General features: G+C 42.5%; 1 protein-coding gene across 1 annotated transcript in view; it reads right to left on the bottom strand.

Moving 5' to 3' along the window:
• Positions 1–20819, bottom strand: part of zmiz1a (zinc finger, MIZ-type containing 1a) — a 138032-nt gene that overhangs the window by 46153 nt on the left and 71060 nt on the right. The window lies entirely within an intron of this gene.

The raw sequence follows: 20819 nt of genomic DNA, 5'->3' as shown, positions 1-20819 counted from the left end.
TGTTCAGATCCAACAGTGAGCAGCGACAACAGGAACAATTTCAGCCCCTGTGCTCCTTTCTCTGACCATCTCGGAGAAACAGGCCGAGGCTGGATTAATAGGCATCGTGCTGGTTTTGCCGGCGAGGCCTCCGTCCCTTCACCATCCCTCTGTGTTTATCTCCATCAGTGTTGGTCCGCCTCACATTCCTCCACACAAAAGGCGAACTGAGAAACCACAGGTGGGAGAGGAGGGGGGCAGGGCTCTAGAAAGCTGCTCAGTACTGATAAAGGGTCCCCCAAGATCCCCCGCTGTGACAAACAGAGCGAATACGATGGAAGCATAGTGCTCAGCCAGGGAGTTTATGCTCAGTCTGGTGGGCTTATCTTCGAAAGAGTATTGCAAGTATGCACACTCTTTTCTGTCTCTTTCTCTCTTACACACACACACTTAAGAGCATGTAAACACAAAAGCTTGAATTCTTCACTTTGATTAAGCGTAAAGGTAAAACTTCAAAGGAACACCTTGAGAATAAGAGTGTATTACTAATCCTCGGAGCTTAAGCATTACCAGAGTAGAATTACCTGGAGTGCACTTGCACAAAGTCTTAAACATGAGCGGATACATCGCTGGCTGGATGAGTAAAGGGGGGAATTCTGGAGCAAATGTGGTCAAACGGTGGGCGGCCACGGACATGATGCTGCTGTGGCTGCTGACTGTCTGTGAAAAGTCCCTAAAAACTAGCTCTGCAGGGCACAAAGCCACTCCAACCGCAGTACATAATGTGACCATAACTTTGGGTGGCCTCATTTTGCTGTGCTGTATCTCCCGGCGTCCAGCAGATGTCTCCCTCTCCTGCTGCTAACCAGCGTGTCTCTTTCATACACTACACCCGGAGCAAGTGGTCCAGAGAGGGCTCCTTTAAGCCCTGACAAGTGCTACAAATCCCCTTCAGCAGCCAGGCAGCTCCACGGACCGCTAACAGGGCACACTCCAGCCCAGCGCTGGCCGTCTGACCTTGTGGCTATTGATTAACTGTTTCTCCTCCAGCTCCCCTTCCTGCTGTCCCAACACATCCGAAGCCTGGACCAAAGAGGGAGGAGGAGGAGGAGGGTTGAGAAATCTGCCTCCTCTACCCAATAATCTCTGCTTTTTTTCCCCCCTCCTCCTCCCACAAGCGGGCAGTGCTTTTGTCAAGTCGATGAAAAGACGAGCCCTCAGGTTCTGAAGGGAAAATGAGTGAGGTGGCAATACAACTGCCTGGCCAGGCTGTGTCCAGTCTGTGGCGTTGTTACTTAGATAAGTAAGTCAATCCACCTGACTGTCTAACTGTCCAAGCTGAAGACCACATCCCCTGTTTAAAGGAAAAATGTGTTGCATAACAGACGATGCTTCAGTGGAAACATGGCTCCATGAATCCTCCTCCTGCCCCACATCCTGACTCCTCCCTGTTTACTATCAAAATAAAACAATCTGTCAGATCATCACAGGAAGAGAAACAAGTAGTAAAATGTTTTGCCTCGATTTTTTTCCCACAGATTGGCTGATTACACGCAGGGTTCTTTGACTTGTCCCCAAAGGAGAATCCTTTTTGATTCCTGGTACGACTTTTAATAAATATTACTGTGAGAGGTTCTACAAAGAACTCATCTATGGTGTACTGGTTCCAACCAGAACCCTTTATGGCATCTCTACTCTTAACTGTTTCCACCTTGTAAAGGTGCCAACAAGAACTCACGCCAGGGCTTCTACTGAGATCCCTTTTATATTCCAAAGTTTTCATCTTGAATCCAAACCCAGGGGAATGTTGTGAGAACCCTTTTATATTCTAAGCGTCTCACCTGTAACGCTCTTGTCTTTTAAGAGCTCTATATTCTAAACAGACACAATACAAACGCTAACTAAAAGTAGCATTTTCATTTTAGCAAAATTAACAAACTACCATTTGAAACATGGATGAACATTTGATGGCGAGGAGCTTTTAACATCCATGCATTTAACTATTCTTAAAGAACTTTTTCTTCCAAAAGCAATTCTTCACAGACCCTGTAGTCTTATAAAGAACCCTTGACAAACTTTTTTTTTTTTTTTTTTCAAAAAGCGGTTCCTCTGATGCAAATAGTTCTGCATAGAACTTCAGCCCTTCAGAGAGCTATTTGGCAACCCTTATTTCTAAAAGTGCAGCTGGGCTGGAAAAACAACTAGTAGAAGTGTGTGATTTCTCTCCTTTTCTCCAGATTTCTATTTTCTGTTTTCGACTTTTTGGGCTACTGCTGGAGCTATTTGAGCATGCACACACTGAAGACGGGCCCGCTTAATCTTTATTGTCTTCCAAACATCTTAATCAGCTCCACTCAGCACTGCTTACCAGAGGAGCAAAGCAAAGGATTACACATCCAATTATGCTGTGCATATTACAACCTCCCTTTAAACAGCAGTGGGAGGATGCTGCTATGAATCAGAGCGGAGTAACAAACCACAAATAATACCAACATCCGAGGAAGCTTCTGTTTCTTTCTCTCCCTCGTCTCAAAAACACACACATTCTCACTTTTTTTGTTTCCCCTCCTTCTCTCTTTCCTGAGCAAAAACAAGCTGGGGGAAGTGGGGCAAGAAGTAAGTGCTCAGAAACAAAAGCAAAGTAATATGAAAAGCACTGGAGTATGGCGGGAAGGGGGCAAGAAGGGCCGGGCTCAGAGGGGAAAAGAGACGGAGAGGAAGAGAGAGTGTTGAAATTATCTCTTCATTATCAGCAGCACACATACACACTTATTCAAACACACACGCACACACACGATCACTCATAGCATGAGTGATTTCTCATTTCAGACAAATGACTGCCACCTTTGTCAAGTGCAGCCTGCTTTGTGAGTGTGATCAGTCAGTGGGGGTTGCATGGGAGCGCATGCACAGGAGCTCATACTGCACTCCAGTACTGTGCATTGTATAGGAGGACGTCAGGAGCATGGCTAGGAGTTAGTGTCAGCAGAATAATCTGGATACTTTCCAGGACTTTGTGAATGTATACAAAATTACTTATAACATCATCAAACATTAATTCAGTTCCATCAATTCAATTAATCAAAACACAGTACTTGAGGACAGAATGGTATTAAATGAAATGGGAAAGATTTCTTCACTACATTAATCGGCCCTTGAAGACAAACCCATAGCTTAGCTCCCCTCTATGTACACACCGCCATTTATCTGCTTACTTGGTCTCATTTACAACACAGCCTCTTTTCTACTTTTATCTTACTTGTACTTATTTTTCTTTTAATGTTTCTGTCACCTGATTTTTGTACTGTAGCGCTTTAGAGATATCCTGGCTTACAGATGTTGTTCTTCAGATGTTTGTTTGGCACAGACCCAATAGTTTGGTTTAGTAGTTAGTATTTCAGTGATGAGATGAACATTGTAATGCAAAAATGGTCATTCCTACTAATTGCAAATCATATTGCAATGGCAATATATGTCAAAATAATCGCAATCTGATTTTTTTTAATGATATCTGGCAGCCCTACTGGCCAACAACATCAAAACAAATGCACATTATGTCAAAAAGTGTCAAAAGCACATTTATCAAACTATACACAAGGTAAACTACTGCAGCTTATCACAGGTCTAATGGCTTCTGGAATAAACCAAACTTCCTTCTGTTTGTTTTACATGCAGGTAATCTAAAACACATTCTTGATAGCATCAGTCTAAAGCAGTCACAGAAGACATGTTGAGAAATGTCTTTTTGCCTCTTTTTGAGTCTTTGACAGACTGGGATGTGAACCAGCAAATAAGTGCAATGATTAATTCATATTAACAAACTCTTCATAGGTGTAAAATAAAGTCAATAACGTCTACAAAGACTCATTTTGATTCAGTGCAGTTTGACCTGTTACAGTTACTGCGTGCTATTGATACGAGCTCAACATTTCCTGTATCCATTTCAAATTAAAAGCCCTGTAGTGTTTCAGAGGACAGTGCAAGTTTATCATGAAGTGGTGAGAAAAGTAACATTACACTCAACAAATTTGATAACAGCTGTGATGTACATTTAGGATAAAATAAATACATTTAATATGCATTTTAAATTCATGGTTTTGTTGTCATTCTTTATGAGTCTATAAATATAAATACTATTTCTCTAAATCTGGGTCTCTTCTGGGTCTCGAGCTGAAGATCAGAACATGATCCTGTTGAAAGTTGATAAATGATAGCAAATTATCATCAAGTCCTCCAGCCACATGACAGCACTGTATCTCAAGGTTAACATACTGATGTGTTTTCTTAAAACTGTGGGGTTTTTTTAGTTGCTGTGGTTTGACTGGAATCCCTGGGGGGAAGGATTATATTACGTGCATAAACGATCTTCAGTTTAAGTTAAATAGTCATGGGTTTGCATGTAATACTCTGGCAAATATCATCTTTGGTGGTGTTTTAGTGCTTAATCTTCCATCTCTCCTGCATGTTAAGTGTAGAGGGCAGTGCTCGACAATATAAAAGCTGCAACCCAGCGAAGTCTGGCCAGAGATCATCTTCATTATTCAGCAACAGTCTGGAAAAGGAGAACATAACTATAAGTCCTGTTCTCTGGACACAGTGGGGGATCTTCTCCCCTCCTCCTCCTTGTCCACAGTTACATGGCCACAGCTCTCACTGCTATGTGCTTTTTGCTTCTTTTTTCTATAGCCCTCAGACATCATTAGAGCCACCCAGCATGCGACTCCTTTCCACCACCTTCCATTTTCCGTTATATCATTTTCCTCTCCCCGTCCCTCATATCTCAACCCTCCTGCCACTATCCCTCCCTCCATCCTCCCTCCTCCCTCCCTCTCCTTCCTGGGGCCCCGTGCGGGAGCTGCCATAACAGGAGGTGGAATGGATTCATTTGCTCTAATGTGGTTTGGGCTGCAGCGTGGCACGGCACAGAGCGACACTTTCTCCCAGCGCACAGAGCTTCTCTCCCTCTCTGTCTGCAGTTCATGTGTTTTCAAACAGGCCAATCAACACCACTCAGCTGTGCTGGCCTCCCTCTCCCGCTCCCTCCCACAATCTCTGCTCTCAGTGTGTCTGTAAAAAGCCACCGGCCCTCTCACACACACTATTATCTTTAGTGGCAAACTCCCATAGCCAGACAGTCCCATTTTTGCTCTCATTGCCTTTATTTTCTCCACTCTGCCCTCTTCTTCTTCATTTTTTACTTCCAACATCATATCTGCGTCTGTCTGCCTTGTTTTGTTCTTTGCATTATTTGCTAATCCTCTCCTCCACTAATCTCTCCTCCCTCTCCTTTTTTCCCTCGCAGCAAAGCCAGCCGTTGGTCATATCGCTCCCTCCGGCCTTTATAAAACTCAACCCCCTTTACACACGGCATCATAACCGCCAGCCTCTATAAAAATTTGAAATGACTTGTCCCAGGGGTAGAAAAAATAAACTCTAAATGTTGCTGTTTGTTTATCTTCTGTTTTAATGTGACAACCACAGGAGCAGCGGGCAGATATGTGACACCCAACACTGCAATGCAAACAGCTGTGATGTGGGGATATGTGAGCTGCTCTGTTGCTGTCTATAAATATGGAGCTTCAGTTGTGGAGTATTGCAGGTATGTGCCATCAGATACCCCCGGGAGCAGCCGATTATTTCACCACTCAATGTGTGAGATCAAAAAAAGAGCAGCATGCACTGAGTGAGCACAGAGGTGCCCTCTCGCGTTTAGCCAATACTGCAGATTTAAGGTTCGGCGACATCGTATTACTTCAATATTGCAATATTTGGAACTAAATACACTGATAAGAGTAACATGAGAATATTTTGGAGTTGATCGTTGCTTTTACAAGATAGTTAACCCACATATAGACAATTTAAGTTGCACACACAAGATATTATGACAGCATCTAACAATTATTTTCGCCATCAATAAATCTATTAATCTATAAGATTTCTACTCTTACGTAACGTCTTCAAGTTTCTTGTCTTGTCTAACAGTCAAAAGTCTGATGGTATTAAAGGGTGATGGATTCGTTGCTGGATTTTTTAAATGGAAACTCCCAGTCGTTAGCAAAAACCTTTGACATAGGTTACGGTGCTGATGCCCTCCCCTCCCTCCATGTGATCATTTGGGAAAACGCTTTTAGAAGGGCTTGGGAAAAAAGCAATTCGGTGCCAAAACATGCATAATTTGACAGAAATTTGATTGTGCAGGTTTTTATACAAAAAGAACACTACTGAGAAGCTACAGAATGACGTAAAAACCTCATTAAAAAAAAAATTACCTGCAAGTAAAAGTTAGTGATACAAAACAAAACAAAAAAAAAGAACCCTCCTATTCTTACTTAATTCATGACTCTAAACTAATAATAGAAACTGCTGCTGATTAAATTTCTGTTGTTCAACTTGGATTCCCCTCAGTAACTGGTGGAGACCAAAGATGGAGCTAAAAGAGAGTAAATATTGAACATTACTTAACAATTAACACTAACGTTGCTCGGTGTCTGCTGGATGTGAACTTTGTGGAATCCACAATCTGACACTCACTCCCACTTCATGCCATGATTGGTCAGACAGGGTTTGAACTTCTCCCTCCAAGTCTCCTTTTTCATTCTTAATCCAAATATTTCTGTCATTTTCCATATAAACAGCCGAGTGCAACACTACGAATGTCTTCAAGGAGAGACTGTCTGAAAATCCCCTTTATCAATGTGTGCCATTATGCCCTATCCTCTTTTATTAAGAGAATATTGTGTCACCCCAAAAGCTATCCCAGCCAGCTTTTAACTCTGCATTCTAATGTGGCTGACCTGAACAACAACTCTTTCAACTTCTGCTTGGACAACACATCGTACGAACTAGTTCTGTCTACTACTGACGTTGAAATTAAGTCTTCCACTGCTCTATTTTGCCTTTTAACTGACCCATTGTTTTTGCATTGCTGTTTTATTTATGCTTTTTATCCATTTAGAGCTGCAACTATTTGATGATCAAAAGAAAATTAGTTGCCAACTATTTTGATAACCAGTTGATCATTTCAGAAATTTTTCAAGCAAAAATGTCAAACATTTGCTGGTTCCAGCTTCTTCAGTGTGAGGATTTGTTGCTTTTCTTTGTCATTTATGACAGTAAATGAAGCGTCTTTTTCTTCTGCTTACTGTATTGTTGTACAATATTTGATCAAAATATTGTTAAAACTACTGTTGCTCCCTCCTCTGTTATATTTGTGCGTGTGGGCCCACGATGCTGTGCGCGCCCATGTTTTTGTTTTTATTGTCTCGAGTGCATTAATATGGGAAAGGCCATCTATCTAACCATGAGATGTGAAATCAGGTCATCCATGAGCAGAACGGAGCTTGAGCGTCACATGATGAATGAATGAACTCCTTATTCCATAGAATGTTCCAGTTGCTGAGGACTATAAATACCAGCTGGGGAAGATTGTATGTCCTGGCTGCCACATACGATTTTCCACTGTCACGAAAGGCAAGATTTCTATCACTCGTGATGCACAAGGGATGAACCAAGTGTGCGTGTGTGTGTGTGTGCATGGGGGAGAGAACACAAGGCCAATGTAGTCTTTATCACTGCACCAGGTCATCATAGAAATACTGAGCCCTCTCACTGAGAGTGCATAAATCGCATAAGCTTTATTAAGTGGAATAACAGCAGTGTAGTACATTTTTAAGAAGAATATGTGAGGAGAGGAGAGGAAAGGAGAGGAGAGGAAAAGAGAGGAGAGGAGAGGTGATTGACAGTGCAGTCTGACAGGCTTGTGTAAAGCTAACCTTATGGGCCTGACTCCAGCAGAGCTGTTAGCTCACATGCCGCCCCCTGCGACTGCTGAATGGGTAAACTGACAAATTCCATGTCCTTCGGTTTCAGCACCGGCAAACTGCTGACCCAAATGCAATTAAACAACATCCAGTGGGGTGAGTCTAACACGTCAACGTACAGTAGCATATGAATGTGCATGTGATAGTCTGTGTGAGGGGAGAGTGATGAAGTGTGTGTGCGGGCAAAGAGAAACAGAGAGACAGGGGCAGAGAGTGAGACTTACAAAGAGTGAGTGTGATTCAATCTGCTCAGTAAGCCATGAAATGGTATTGGTGTCATTAGGGAGAGCAAAAATATATCTGTGCCAGTCTGCCCTCCACTCCCCTTGTCTTTGACACTCCAAAAGCACAATCCTGACTAAAAAAGCAACCAGCCCTGCTTCTCTGCACTCGGTGGAACAAAACGTCCTACAGTGGTGCAGCTCCTGCAGAACACCCTTTATTTCTGCCTCTGATCTTTACCAGGACATCTGTAATAAACCATTAAAAAACGATTCTCAAGTATTTACAGTTCAAATCATGGTGAAATCTGTGTTAAATAATACACATAGTTCAGTAAATACAGTACAGATAATGTCATCTAATGAAAGATGCTCAGCAGAAAGGTTATTCAACAGCTACAAGGACTGCTGCATAAAATAAAGCTTTTTCAGAGCATATGTGATGAGAAAAAAATATCACAGTGTTGCTTATTCAGTTTCTGCAAAATTGGAGTAAGTAAATTGAGTAAAAGGACAAAGTCAGTGGATGGCTCATAATCTCGTAACTGAGAAAAGTACCAACACATAAAAAACAATCAAACCGTAATTTTGGCATTTAACTGTCAACATAGCAACTCCAAATGGCGTCATGTCATCACAGATAGATTTGTTCTCTTGGAAAAGAACAAAGTGTGCAAAAGTGTCCTAAACCAGAGGGTCTCAATTTTTTTCTCAGCCAACGACTTCTTACAAGAAATAAAATACACCCTCATATAGCTGTTTTTTTATACTTCTACTTAATAATATAACAGAACAAGTGAAATGTATTAGAAAGATATTGGACGTGTACTAAAAATATTTCAGCCATGTCACCACAGGAATGAACAGAGAGCCAGTTTCCACCAATAATGGCTGACACAACTGCCTGCATTCAACTTAAATCAACACTGGTGTGATACTTTAGTATTTTTTTCCCTTGCAACAGCTGCAACAACTGCTTTCCACAAAAAAAAATATGGGATTGTGGACTCTACAGACAGTTATTCAATTAATTTTAGGATTTCAAATGGTTCAATCAGATGTTTGGTAGGGCTGTATATTGGTATATTGGTTTATTGCTATGCATGCACACATACACATACAGTATCACAAAACATAACATTGCAAAACTTAAATGTATCAATATTTTCTCACACCCCCTAGTGACTAGTATGTATTGCTTTATGGCAAATATAAGTTTTGATTGATGATGCCAGCGGAGGAATATTCGCTACACACCACCACCAAGCCTATGTTTCTTCTCATGTTATAAGGAGAAGATATAATATTCAAAGCAGTACAGAATCCTCATTGATTTTTCCACCACCCTGCTTACAGTAGAGCACCCGCGGAGTTTGTACAGAATGAGGCTCTGGTTCAAGGGCACTAGAACAAGACTGGTGTTTGTGAACACATGCAGCAGGTCCTCTGATAGAAGAAGAGTCTGTGTAACCAGCGATGCAACAAATACAAACAAATCACCTTTTCAGGCTTTGCACACTGAAATCCTTTGACAGTGGATTTTTACTGAAACGGCTAAATAACCTTACAGACAGCGAGACCTTCCTACATGGAGAGAATGATGCACTCATTCATCTTTCGCTGTGTGTGTGCGTGTTCACGACTGTGTGTCAGGGTGAGGGTGTGAGTTGCAAAGAACACAAAACATCTGCTCGCTGTGAAAATGAAACAGCCTAATGGTGTACACAGAGCACCAGTTTCATTCACTGAAGGGACAATTCACACAGGTACTATTTGGCACAGTGAGCGCAGAAAAACAGTGTTGAAAGGCTAATGTGCTTCACTGCAGCTTTCACAAAACACTCTTTTAGTGCTACAAAGCGCTCCGCCAGTGTTTGTGTTTATTTGTGATCTCAAGCATCGTTACACCAAGTCCATCCTATCAGCTCATCTTCATGCATGCATGTGTGCGTAACATGTCGAAATGATGTTTGACAGAGCGGACAGACACAGAAACACACATCTTCAAGCCTCAAGTGGCTTTAAAGGGATAGTTTGGATTATTTGTAATATGTGGTACTTATCGATAGTCACTGTATTGCTGCAGCAGATGCCGGTCAATACACACCCAGTTGGGAGAAGCAGAGAGGGGCACCAGCAGGGAAGCTAAGCAATGAACTCCTGTGGACAGGACAGCAACAAAAGGTATGCCACTTAAAAAAGGTCCACCTAAAAAGACTAATATCATTTTAAGTTTACGCAATATTCAGAATATTTTCTCTACTTTACTTTGCCGTCAGACAGGAGTTGGTCGTCTAACACTGTCTAGATCTCTTAGTTTGTTTATGTTACTGTGTGACTTCTGTGAATCTGAGCTATCATTTCAAAACACAGAAGTCACAGAACAACACTAACAAACTAACAGACCGAGGCAGCAGGAGACCAGCAACTCCACTGTTCTGCAAAGTAAAATTACTGATGGAGGAGTTTGGTTGGTTTGGATAGAATAATATTTATCTTATATCAGAAAAGGCTGTCCGATGGCAAAGTCAAGCACATAAAATATTCTAAATATGGCATATTTTTTAACTGATGTTGATCTTTTTTAGGTGGACCTATTCTCTGTGGTTAAAAACCCTTTCCACAGCAGTTCATTGCTTAGATTCCATTAATCCTCTCTGCTACTCCAAACTGGAGGCATATCGACTGCCATCTACTGTAGCTAATACACTAACTATCAATAAGTACCTCAACTAACCGTACATCAAATAACTCAAACTATCCCTTTAATGCGTTTACTGGTGCTCTGATATGCTTTCTCTCCAAAATGTTATTCTACTGCGGCTCTGCTTGTGAGATTCAAGGTATGCAGAGGGGGTTTCAGGAGGACAAGACTGACAAATAGATCGGAAGAGAGAGGGGGAGAAAAAAAACACTCATACAACATATTACATGTAGTAGGAGGCTGGGAGAGACGTGCAGGGAGAGATAGGGGGGAAGTGGTTGCAGAGCAGGAGAGAGAGATGGCGAGAGGTCATCCCTGGGTAATTTGTTTTGGTCCACTCAGAGCGCAGACACACAGGGAGCAGGTAAACCAATTACAGTGTGACATGAATCACTAAGACCTACAGGCAGCCACGCAGCTGGCCAGCCAGCCAGCAAGCCAGTCAAACTGCCGACCGAGTGCACGCTGTCTCTTCCCCTAAATGCTGGTCAGTCACAAGCCACAGCCATCGCTCCTCCCTTGACCATGATTGCACATCTGGAGGGGACTGATGAGAGAAAAACACAAACATAATTTCCCCCCGCGGCTTCAGCAGAGAGGAAGATTCTGTGAAGCTCGGACGGCTTTTTAGCATTTATCTTCAACGGATCTGGACGTTCTGAAAGAAAAAACTTCACAGTGGCTGCTGGGAAACATTGTAGATTGTCCCCCAGCACAGTCCATTTATATGGAAACCGAGACTACGATGGCTTCATGTGCGATAAAGCAAATCTAATCTGACAATATGTGTTTTGATTCTTCATCTCCGTACCATTTTCAAACCACAAACAATGACGACAATGATACGGCTCCTTTGAAGAGGCGCAAGGTTGCGTGTCGGATCCCAATGGATGTCAAAGCCAAGCCAAAATACTCCAGGGGGGAGGTTATAAGTATTTACATGACAAAGACTTAAGCAATTACTTTAATTTCCTTAATCACCCGACGGCTGTCAAAACGATGTTGTGTCAGGCCTCAGTCACACTAACGCCACTGGCTATATAACAGAGAAGCATGAAACTACTTGTAAATAAACAATCATGTAGGTCCCTTGGTCTGTGGCAACAGCCCTAATCCTCGAGTTGATGCTAAACTGACAGGAGCGTCATGAAAATCCGCCCAGCATAGAAAGGGGAAGAGAATGAAGTTGACAAGGAGAGGGATTGGACTGGATTAGATATCGCCTTGGCACTTGGTTTTATTTGATGTGGCCTTGGTGCACGTTGTAGATTCAGGAGGGGTAAATATTTGATGAAGGGCGTTACGGTGTTGGGCTCGCCACTGCCAGGGGCTGTTCTAAGGGAGCAACTAATAAAGACGGCGGCAGGCAGGTTGTCGATCACCGCTGGGGCGCTGGCTGAGCAGAGGTGGCTGGAGAGCCTAGTGGAGCCTGTCGCCCCCTCAACGTGTTTACCAAAGCACCGTGTCTTCTAATGTTAGCTCAGCGGGCAAAGATAGTGCTTCCCTTGACTGTACATCAGTATGCACTCTCATGCATTCGCACAAACACACACAAACACACACACACACACAGAGCACCAGTGGGGCTGCAGTGAGACACAGTTGGAAGAGATTTCTTAAGATGTTAAATCTACCATCTTGCTGCCCCTTGAAATTAATAAGGGCCTCTGAACTGCTCTCTGAGAGCCACTAACTGGCCATTTGCACTGTCTGGCTCCGCTGGAAAAGGCACTCCCTGCCTCCTCTCACGAACCCTTTGCTCCCTTTCTCCCTCCATTTTTTTTCTTCTCTCCATCACACCCGCTGCTCTCTTTCCTCTCTATCCATTTCACCCCACAATTTCCTATTTTTCTTCCCTCCATCTCTATTGTCTTCCTTCCATCTCCACCCTCTTCATCTCAGTCCCCTCTCCTCTCTTTTCCACCAACCAACCAACCAGCCCCCCCCCCCTCCCTTCCCCTCCTCTCCTGACTCCTTGTTCCCTCCCTCCCACCACCTCCTCCTCTTTTCTCTCTCCATTCCTCTGGCCCTAAAACCAGCCCCTCGGCCGCCCGCTCGCGCTCACTCAGATGGCTGTTACCATGACAACCCTGTTCTTTCAGCTCTTGCAAAATAATGAAGACAATGTGTTTTCCATTTAGATGAGTTTTCTGGCGCAGCGGGGAGATATGGAGTGTCCATCTTGCCTCCTCTTTCACTGCGGAGGAAATGTAATAAAAAAAAAAAGGGGTTTCTAACCTCTCCTTCTCTCTGACACTCCTTCGCTCTGCCTCTCTCTACGCGCACACACACACACACACACACACACACACACACACAGGTTAGGGTGCTGTGTAAGCCAGCTGGGTGGTAAAGTGAGCTCAGTGTTTTAACCACAGTGGACAGAGGAGCAGCAAAGGCGAGAGTGTGGCTGGTGTTGCAACAAAGCACATCATCTGCAGCATTTTGTTGCATCTGCAGTGTCAACACCTGATTGACAGCTAGAGATGAGACACTAACACTGCAATGAAATCACAGTGGACAACTCATCTGTGATAGATTACAGAGTCCTGCACCCCGTTGTCAAATCCAAAGCTCTGACAATGATAAACTGCGAACATTTCAAGTCTTATTTGGTGTTTTTGGGACTTATCGATGATATTTTCACAGCACAATGCTCCAGTGCGGGAATAAATGCCATGACAACTAAAATTAATGGAAAGAGCTTTCTTTCTTTCTCTCACGGGGTGTGGATTTATTAACTTGCATGGCACACAAGGGGAACTGCGATCCAACCACTTGTTACGGACAGAAAAGTAACATTTATGCTGCTGTGAGAGGTAATTCAGTTGCAGCTTCCAGGGATTTTTACACAGGGGCTCAACGTAAACAAGTAAATACTGTTTTTTATTGCTTTATTTCTAGTGACAGCAGGGTTGAATGTGAACAAAGCAGACTTTACATGAACTAATGGAGAAAAATATAATATATTTACTGCAATTTATGCATTACCATGATATGTCATCAAAGATTGCAGATGAGGTTCTCTAACAACAACTCTACAGCCATGGTGTCCTCCTTCACAATTTCTATTACGGGTCAGAAAAACTGTTTTTGATTGTGCGTTTCACAAGCAATATGTTAACGGAGTTTGGCAGGCAGTCACTCAACTCAAACTCCAGAGTCTGTATTTTTGGAGCAGTGGACTTTTGTTTTCAGGGTAGCGGGCTTAGCATTACAGACAGACAACTGACAGTTAAAAACAGCTGATCAGCTTACAGTGTTCCTGCAGCCTGCCTGAGTTTCCTCAAGTCTAGGGAGGATTGTATATTGATTGTATATTTAATAGGATTTCAACCTATTTAATATACCATCCACGGTTCCAACTCACTATTTGGATTGCAGTACTCATTTTTGATGCACAATTGCTCCTTTAAATGTAATAAAAGTAGACTTTGCATCAGTTAAAGTTGAAAGACTGGATAAATAGAAAGTTTTGGCCTCTAGTGCCTAGTTTTTTGTGTTCATATATACTGTAAGGACTTTGCAAAGCCTTAAAAATAACATTCCTATGTTTAAAAGTTGAAGCAGCTGATCTGCATAGGTCAGGACGTGGTTTTCTGGATCATACAATCTGGCATACTGTACTAGGTTCCTTTGGGAAAATATATAGCCTTCTGCCCAGGAAAGAGAAGAGACACATATGAGAGAAATAGAGAGAAGGGGCAGTATAATATGTGTATGTCTGCGTGTTTACAGTGGAAATAGTGAGTCTGGGACATTTTCTTTGGGTCTCTTTTCCAGTGTTTATGGAGAGCGGTGAGGAACAACACTTCCTGAGAGGAAAGCCAGCTTTCCGAGCCCAAACCCTCTTCCAAGCCCCGCAGACGGGGAACGCTCTGTCTCCAATTTATGTTTTCCACCCAGTGCCGTGTAAACACGAGCACAGAAAAACTCGTATGTGCAGGGGTGTGTTTCAGATAACACATACACACGCAAAACAAAGGCAGGCAGGCAGGCTAATCACGGACAAATGAGCCAAAACATCTCAGAGCGCAGTGATAGCCCAGTGTTTACCAGCTGTAATAGACCTTTCTCATGAAGAAGCTGCTACAAGAAGATGACACAAAGGAGGGTCAAGCTCCATCTAAAACCCACTCCACTGACCTCCTCCTCCTCCTCTTCGTCTTTCAAGCTTTCTCTCCCTGGCCTGTCAACACCAGTGACAAGAGGGATTTAAAAAGAGAGCTGGGAGGAGAGTCTCTCCTACTCTCCCTCTCACTGTGTCTCTTCCTGCCGGCCGCCCTCCGCTCATTCTTAATTACATCCAGATCAGACTATTAATGAAGTCAGTCTGATTTTAACAACACCTACAGGGAGTGAAGGAGGGCTTTCCTCAGCCAGCGAACATATCAAATCAAATCTGGCTCCTGGCCCTGACAGGTTTCTCGGCCAAGTAAAATGACACGTTAAAGCAAAGTAAGAACAAGGATTATTTTCACTGTTGATTATTTTTCTGATTAAAAGAGGGCTCCACTGATTTAACATTTAGTCTCGTTTATTACATGCATTCTTCTTCTTTGTCAAAAGCTGGCGCCTACGTTACCCACAACGCAACTTGATCGCCGACAGTTCAGTCTGAGATTGAGGTGTATTATGCTAGTAGTGGCTAATGAGATGAGAAGCAGACTACAGAGGTCTGGTAAGGTCCCTTCTTTCTATTTCCATACCCCCTGTTTATTTTTCAGACTTGTAGTCCTCAACCCCAACTGACTGTTTTCTCTTACCTGTACTTACCTGTGATAGTCTTGTCTATGTTGAAAAGAAAACCAAATTTCAACAATGGTTGAAAGATGCTGCATATAGTCATATCTAAAGTTGCCAAATGTTAGCGAAACATTTGCTGACTAGCTAGCTAATCTGATTAGACTGATTCTGACGCCTGAACTTTACATATTGGCCAATACCAAATACCACTTTCAGGGTTAATAAATTACATGGTATTGGATAGATGCTTAGACTCACATCCTTGCTGATACAAGCATTTTAGGCAGAATGTGAGGCGTTTTCCAATACTGGTATCAGTATTGGAACAACCCTCGTCAACTGGCCTGTTACATATGATAATTAATGTTAGCAAAATGATAGCTAACTAGCCTGTGCCACTTTTACAGGTCCCCCAGCAACAGTGTTAACCATCTTCATTTTTTTTCTCTTCAACATAAACAAATCTGGCACATAGCATGTCTAAACACAGGAAACAAAGGAGGAGAAAGTTGAACGAGGTCCTGCCAGGTACAAAGCTTTGCAAGCAAACTGCACAGACCAAAAAAGGGGTGGGACTTAAAAGGGAATTTATCAGGTTTAGCAAAATCCCTCTAGGGCACAGATGCAGCAGTAAAATTGTAAAAAATAAAAATTTATTGATTGTCAGTGTAATTGAAAATGCCACAAAATAATGAATGTTAATATCCACTGTAGTCTTCAGAACTCCAGAATACAACATAATATATTTGCAATTACATAAAACTGAGAAAAATTGAGTAAAATCTCCCCATTCAGAAGCCGTAATGTTTGCCATATTTGCTCGAGAAATTAATTAAATGATTGATCAATTATCAAAATCGCTGTCGATTAACTTTTTGATTCATTACTAGACTAATCATTTCAGCAGTGATGCTGACTTCAGCTCTCTGGGGGAGCAGCTGAGAAGAGTTCCTTCACTGTTTTTTGTGAAGGTGTTGTTGGAGCAGAATGTATCATCCATCAGCTCTCCACTGTTTGAAGTGAAGAGAGGTGGTGACAACTCACCGTGTGTGTGTTGATGTATACGTTTAAACAAACCTAATCATCAGCTACAGAAACAGCATCATATCGCCTTCTTTTCTCACGCTGTTTACTTGCCCGCTGTGAGGTAAAACTACCCGTGTTTGATCCTCAAAGGGTGCACCGCCAGCGATGCAGATACAAACTCGTGTACAAATACAAGGTGGGGGTTGTACATTCTATAGTGCCGTATGTATACAGTGATGGCAGCCCTCTGATGAGCATGTTTGCTCGTATGGGGGCTTTAAAGTGCTCCAGTGATGCAGTCACTTCCCACGTGCATCCATATTTGATGCAGAGCATGTGGCGGGTAACAGCCTCTGTGCTCCAGGCGCTCTGATCTTCTCAAGACACTCCTGTCAAAAAGCATGATGGCACAGCGTGCGCAGTCTCCTCTATATGTTTACACATGTGAGTCCATGTGTGTGTGTTTTTATCTGTCTGTTTGTGCTCAAATGTCTGCCTCTCTCTGTAATACCATTGTCCACTGCCACCTGCAGAGCACAGCAGCATTAGCAGCCTCCCCCCCGCACACACACACACACAAATCCCAACAGATCAAAACACTGCACTCCATCAAATCCAGTGAAAAGCCTGTTTACTGATGATCTGGTGTGAAGACAACAGGCGGCTGGACGGGGAGATGGAGGGAAAGGGAGAGAGAGAGAGGGAGGTGAGGGGTGAGAGTGGTTGAGGCGGCGAGGCAACCGGGGAGTGGCCGACTGCAGGGGCTTTTATTATCAGCCATTGTAAAGGAGCTAGGTGGGATAATTGGTCTCCTAAGCTCAATGCGCAGCATGCATTTTTAATGAGCCCACACTGTTGCTCATTTAATATATAGGCAAGAGATTGCAGATAAGGAAGGAATGCTGTGAAATGCTGAGAAGAGTGGGCTGGGGGAGAGATAGAATTGTTTAATTATTCCTCTGTTTTGGCTTCTGTTGTTAATGTTATTAGTAGTTTGTTGCATAATACCTGCATAAATGACTTATTGTGCCAGAAAGACTGCTTCTGAATCAACTGTGTAACCTGTAACCTGTGATACACCACACTGTATGTCAAGATTTGTGGGCATGAGTGTGCATAATACATAACAGTCGAACACTTGATTGCTTGGAGCATCAGTATGATTATTTCATGAGTGCTGTTAGATACATTTGCCCTGTTATACTGTATAGCAATACTGAAGGTCTGTAATGCATTATAAGGACATTCACATTATCCTCATGTATGACAGCTTATAACAAGTATTATGAGTAGTGGACATTACACGATAAATATCGGGGACGATACATCATTGGCCAGTATTACCTATCACAGCTATATTGGTCTATATCAGTATCAGCAAATATTATATCTGATTGAACAGATTGTCAAAACATTTAAGAGAGCATTAAATGGAATAATGTCTTATAAGCATCAATAATGTGTTTGAGCATGATTTTATGAGTTTTAAGTGAAGTGATTGCACTGTATAAACTTATTAGCAATTGTATAATGTTTATAAGACAGATTATTAGAACAGTTCTCTATGTGTCTTCATTAAAAGTGTTACCAGTAATCCTTGATATTGATTTTAGGACACAATTTCATTATCAAATCTGTTGATTATTTTCTCAGTTAATAAAATAATAGTTTAGGCTATAAAATGCCAGAAAATACAGAATCATTTCTGTCACAAGAGACCAACAGTCCAAAATCCCAAAATATTAATTTTAATAATCAACTGACAACAAAACTGAACTTCTGGCATTTGTGTTTGAGCATTGCTGTCGATTGATTTTCTGTTGCTTAAGCAATAAATTATTGACTAATGGTTTCAGCTCTAATTAGTTTCAACCACATGACCCTTGTTTCCTGCTCTTACAGGATGACAGCTGATTATATTAATCATTTATCTAACAAATGTCCAAAAAAGAAAAAGATCTTTTCATTATGTCAAGAGGGACAAAGAGGAAGGATTAGCCACTATGGACTTGAGCAGGTGATTGAACCTCAACAGCGACTAGTTAACTCGAGAACTAAACTCTGTTCTATATCCAAATTCACTGGCTGTAAGCCGGCAGCTCAGAGGCCAGCCCTCTTCAGCCAAACACTGTGGGGAAGTACAGTTAGCAAATAAAACACACACCAGCTCTGGCCAAGACTTCTGACCTGTCAAAGCACCTCGTAATGTTCTTACTGACCTCAAAGCAACAAAAAGAGCAACCCTTCGCATTACAGCAGTCTCAGGCGAGCATTAGAGGGCTGTGCCGACCAGGAAGTTAAGAGGCTGGTGGCAAAGGGGCAGAAGCACCCGAGTTTAAGTGAATTAAGAAAACTAAGTCGTGTTTAGCTCCGGCATGAGTCCATCTCTCCTTGTTGGAGGACATGGTGCCTGGGCTGCCACCTCGTAATAGCATTAAACACCTCCCAAAGTGATGTTTGGGAGTGAGTACACTGCAACCCAAAGGCTGTGAAAAGGACTGCTTACAATAGAAGACTGCGCTCGGACTTAGAACAAAAAAATTGTTAGGAAGGAGAGGGGGATTAAAGAGGGGTGACAGGAGGGATAAAGAGAGGACAGGAGGCAGAGAGAAGAGGTGGCAGGTGGAGCGAGGTTGATTAATGACAGGTCTTCTTGCCTCCCTCTCTCTCTCCCCCTGTTGTCCTACAGTACTTCCTTCAGGGAGCCCGCAGACCTCCTCCAGCATCCTGCTCCGAAGCGCTCCGTGAGATCTCCAGTCTGGGTCCATCCATCAACCCTTCTCCCATCCTGAATGCATGAAGCCACAACAGAAGACCCCACTCCTCTCTGTAGTAACCCCACCTCAGCCTGTTGACACAGCCCCTGTCTGCTCCGTCTGTCTTCTGTTCTGCAGCTGATGATTAGTCTTATTTTGTCCAAATAAGTCAAAAATCAAAAAGCATTTCATGATTACTGATACAAAACACTAAACATGAGTTATTTAAAGGTGCAGTGAGCCATTCTGGAGAAAATCCTGGGCTAGATTTTCTGAAGCCTAAAACGGAGTCAAGAAGAAGTACTGCAGTCTAGTTTTCTCTCTGCTTAAATGTTCTTATGGAACTTTTGCCCGGTGATGCCAAAAATAAACTGCCTACCCCAGCTTTAACAAGAGAAGCTAAACTTAGTTCACTACTTTCACTTTCAGTAGTCTACATTTAAAACACTACTTGGCTACTGCATCAAACTGTGCCCTTCAAACCAGCGTCTGTCAGGTTAGGAATAACAGCTTGTAGAAAGCTACTGGTTGCATGGCAACACGTGACGCCTTGCTAGTGTTGCAGGAATTATGTTTGGTCATTGATGTTAATTATGTATTTTGGTAGATGACTTGGTAGTTTGCGGAACTGAGATGGAAAAGCCACCACAGAGACAACGCTGGAGAAAATTAGGTTTCAGGAAAAATGGATCTTACTTCATCAGACCTCAGGGGAACAGATTAAGTGAACTGTCTTATCTGCAAATAGGTAAATTCTGTCCTTTGAATTTAATGTTAAACACCATTATGAAACCAATCACAAATGCTATGACACGTTTTTGAGTTTAAATTATAGGCTGGCTCTCTAAAATTGGCTCTCAGCCATCAAAACCTTAAGCTCTTTGCCTACAATAAATATAATTTAAAGCGGTTTCCTTCAGAAATTAAAAAATAATTAATAATTCAAAAAACTGTTGACTGTTGATTTTCTGACTATCTAATCGCCTTCAACTTGTCCAACACATGCAGCTCGCGCTCTGCAAAAGTATGAACAAATTATCCCTATTCTCACCTCATTTCACTGGTTACCTGTGGTGTTTAGATTTGAGGCTCAATTATATTACTCTTTTTTTTTTTTGTCACTGACTGACCTTGGTCTTGCTTTTTTTTGTGTTAGATGAAAAAAGTTTTATTATTGTTGTTATTAAAAAGTGTTGTCTTTTGACTTTATTTCCGTATTGTACTAAGTCAACTTGTGGATTTTGGATGATGGATGGCACCTCTTTTATATTTACAAATGAATGGCTAAAGCACTTCCTTGCACAGCAGGGGTGGCCATGTTCTCATGTACATACAGTCTGTCAGTACACATATTCTGTTTATACTGTTCGCTGTCAGAGTGGCTAAACGGGGTTCGTAATCATCAGGCCACTGCCGTCCTCTTTGATGCGAGTACAAAAGCTGCCTAGCGGATGTGAGCAGGCCCCCACCTCCACCTCCACCTCCTCCTCCAAACACCCCAACCCCTCCTCCCCCCAGCCCAGCGGCCAATCCTCTCCTCTGACTGAGCAACACACACACAAACAGA

Source organism: Lutjanus erythropterus, chromosome 14 (genome assembly GCF_056507025.1).
Source record: "Lutjanus erythropterus isolate fLutEry1 chromosome 14, fLutEry1.hap2, whole genome shotgun sequence".
In the NCBI taxonomy this organism is placed as follows: Eukaryota; Metazoa; Chordata; class Actinopteri; order Lutjaniformes; family Lutjanidae; genus Lutjanus; species Lutjanus erythropterus.
This window is presented reverse-complemented; position numbering and strand designations above follow the sequence as displayed.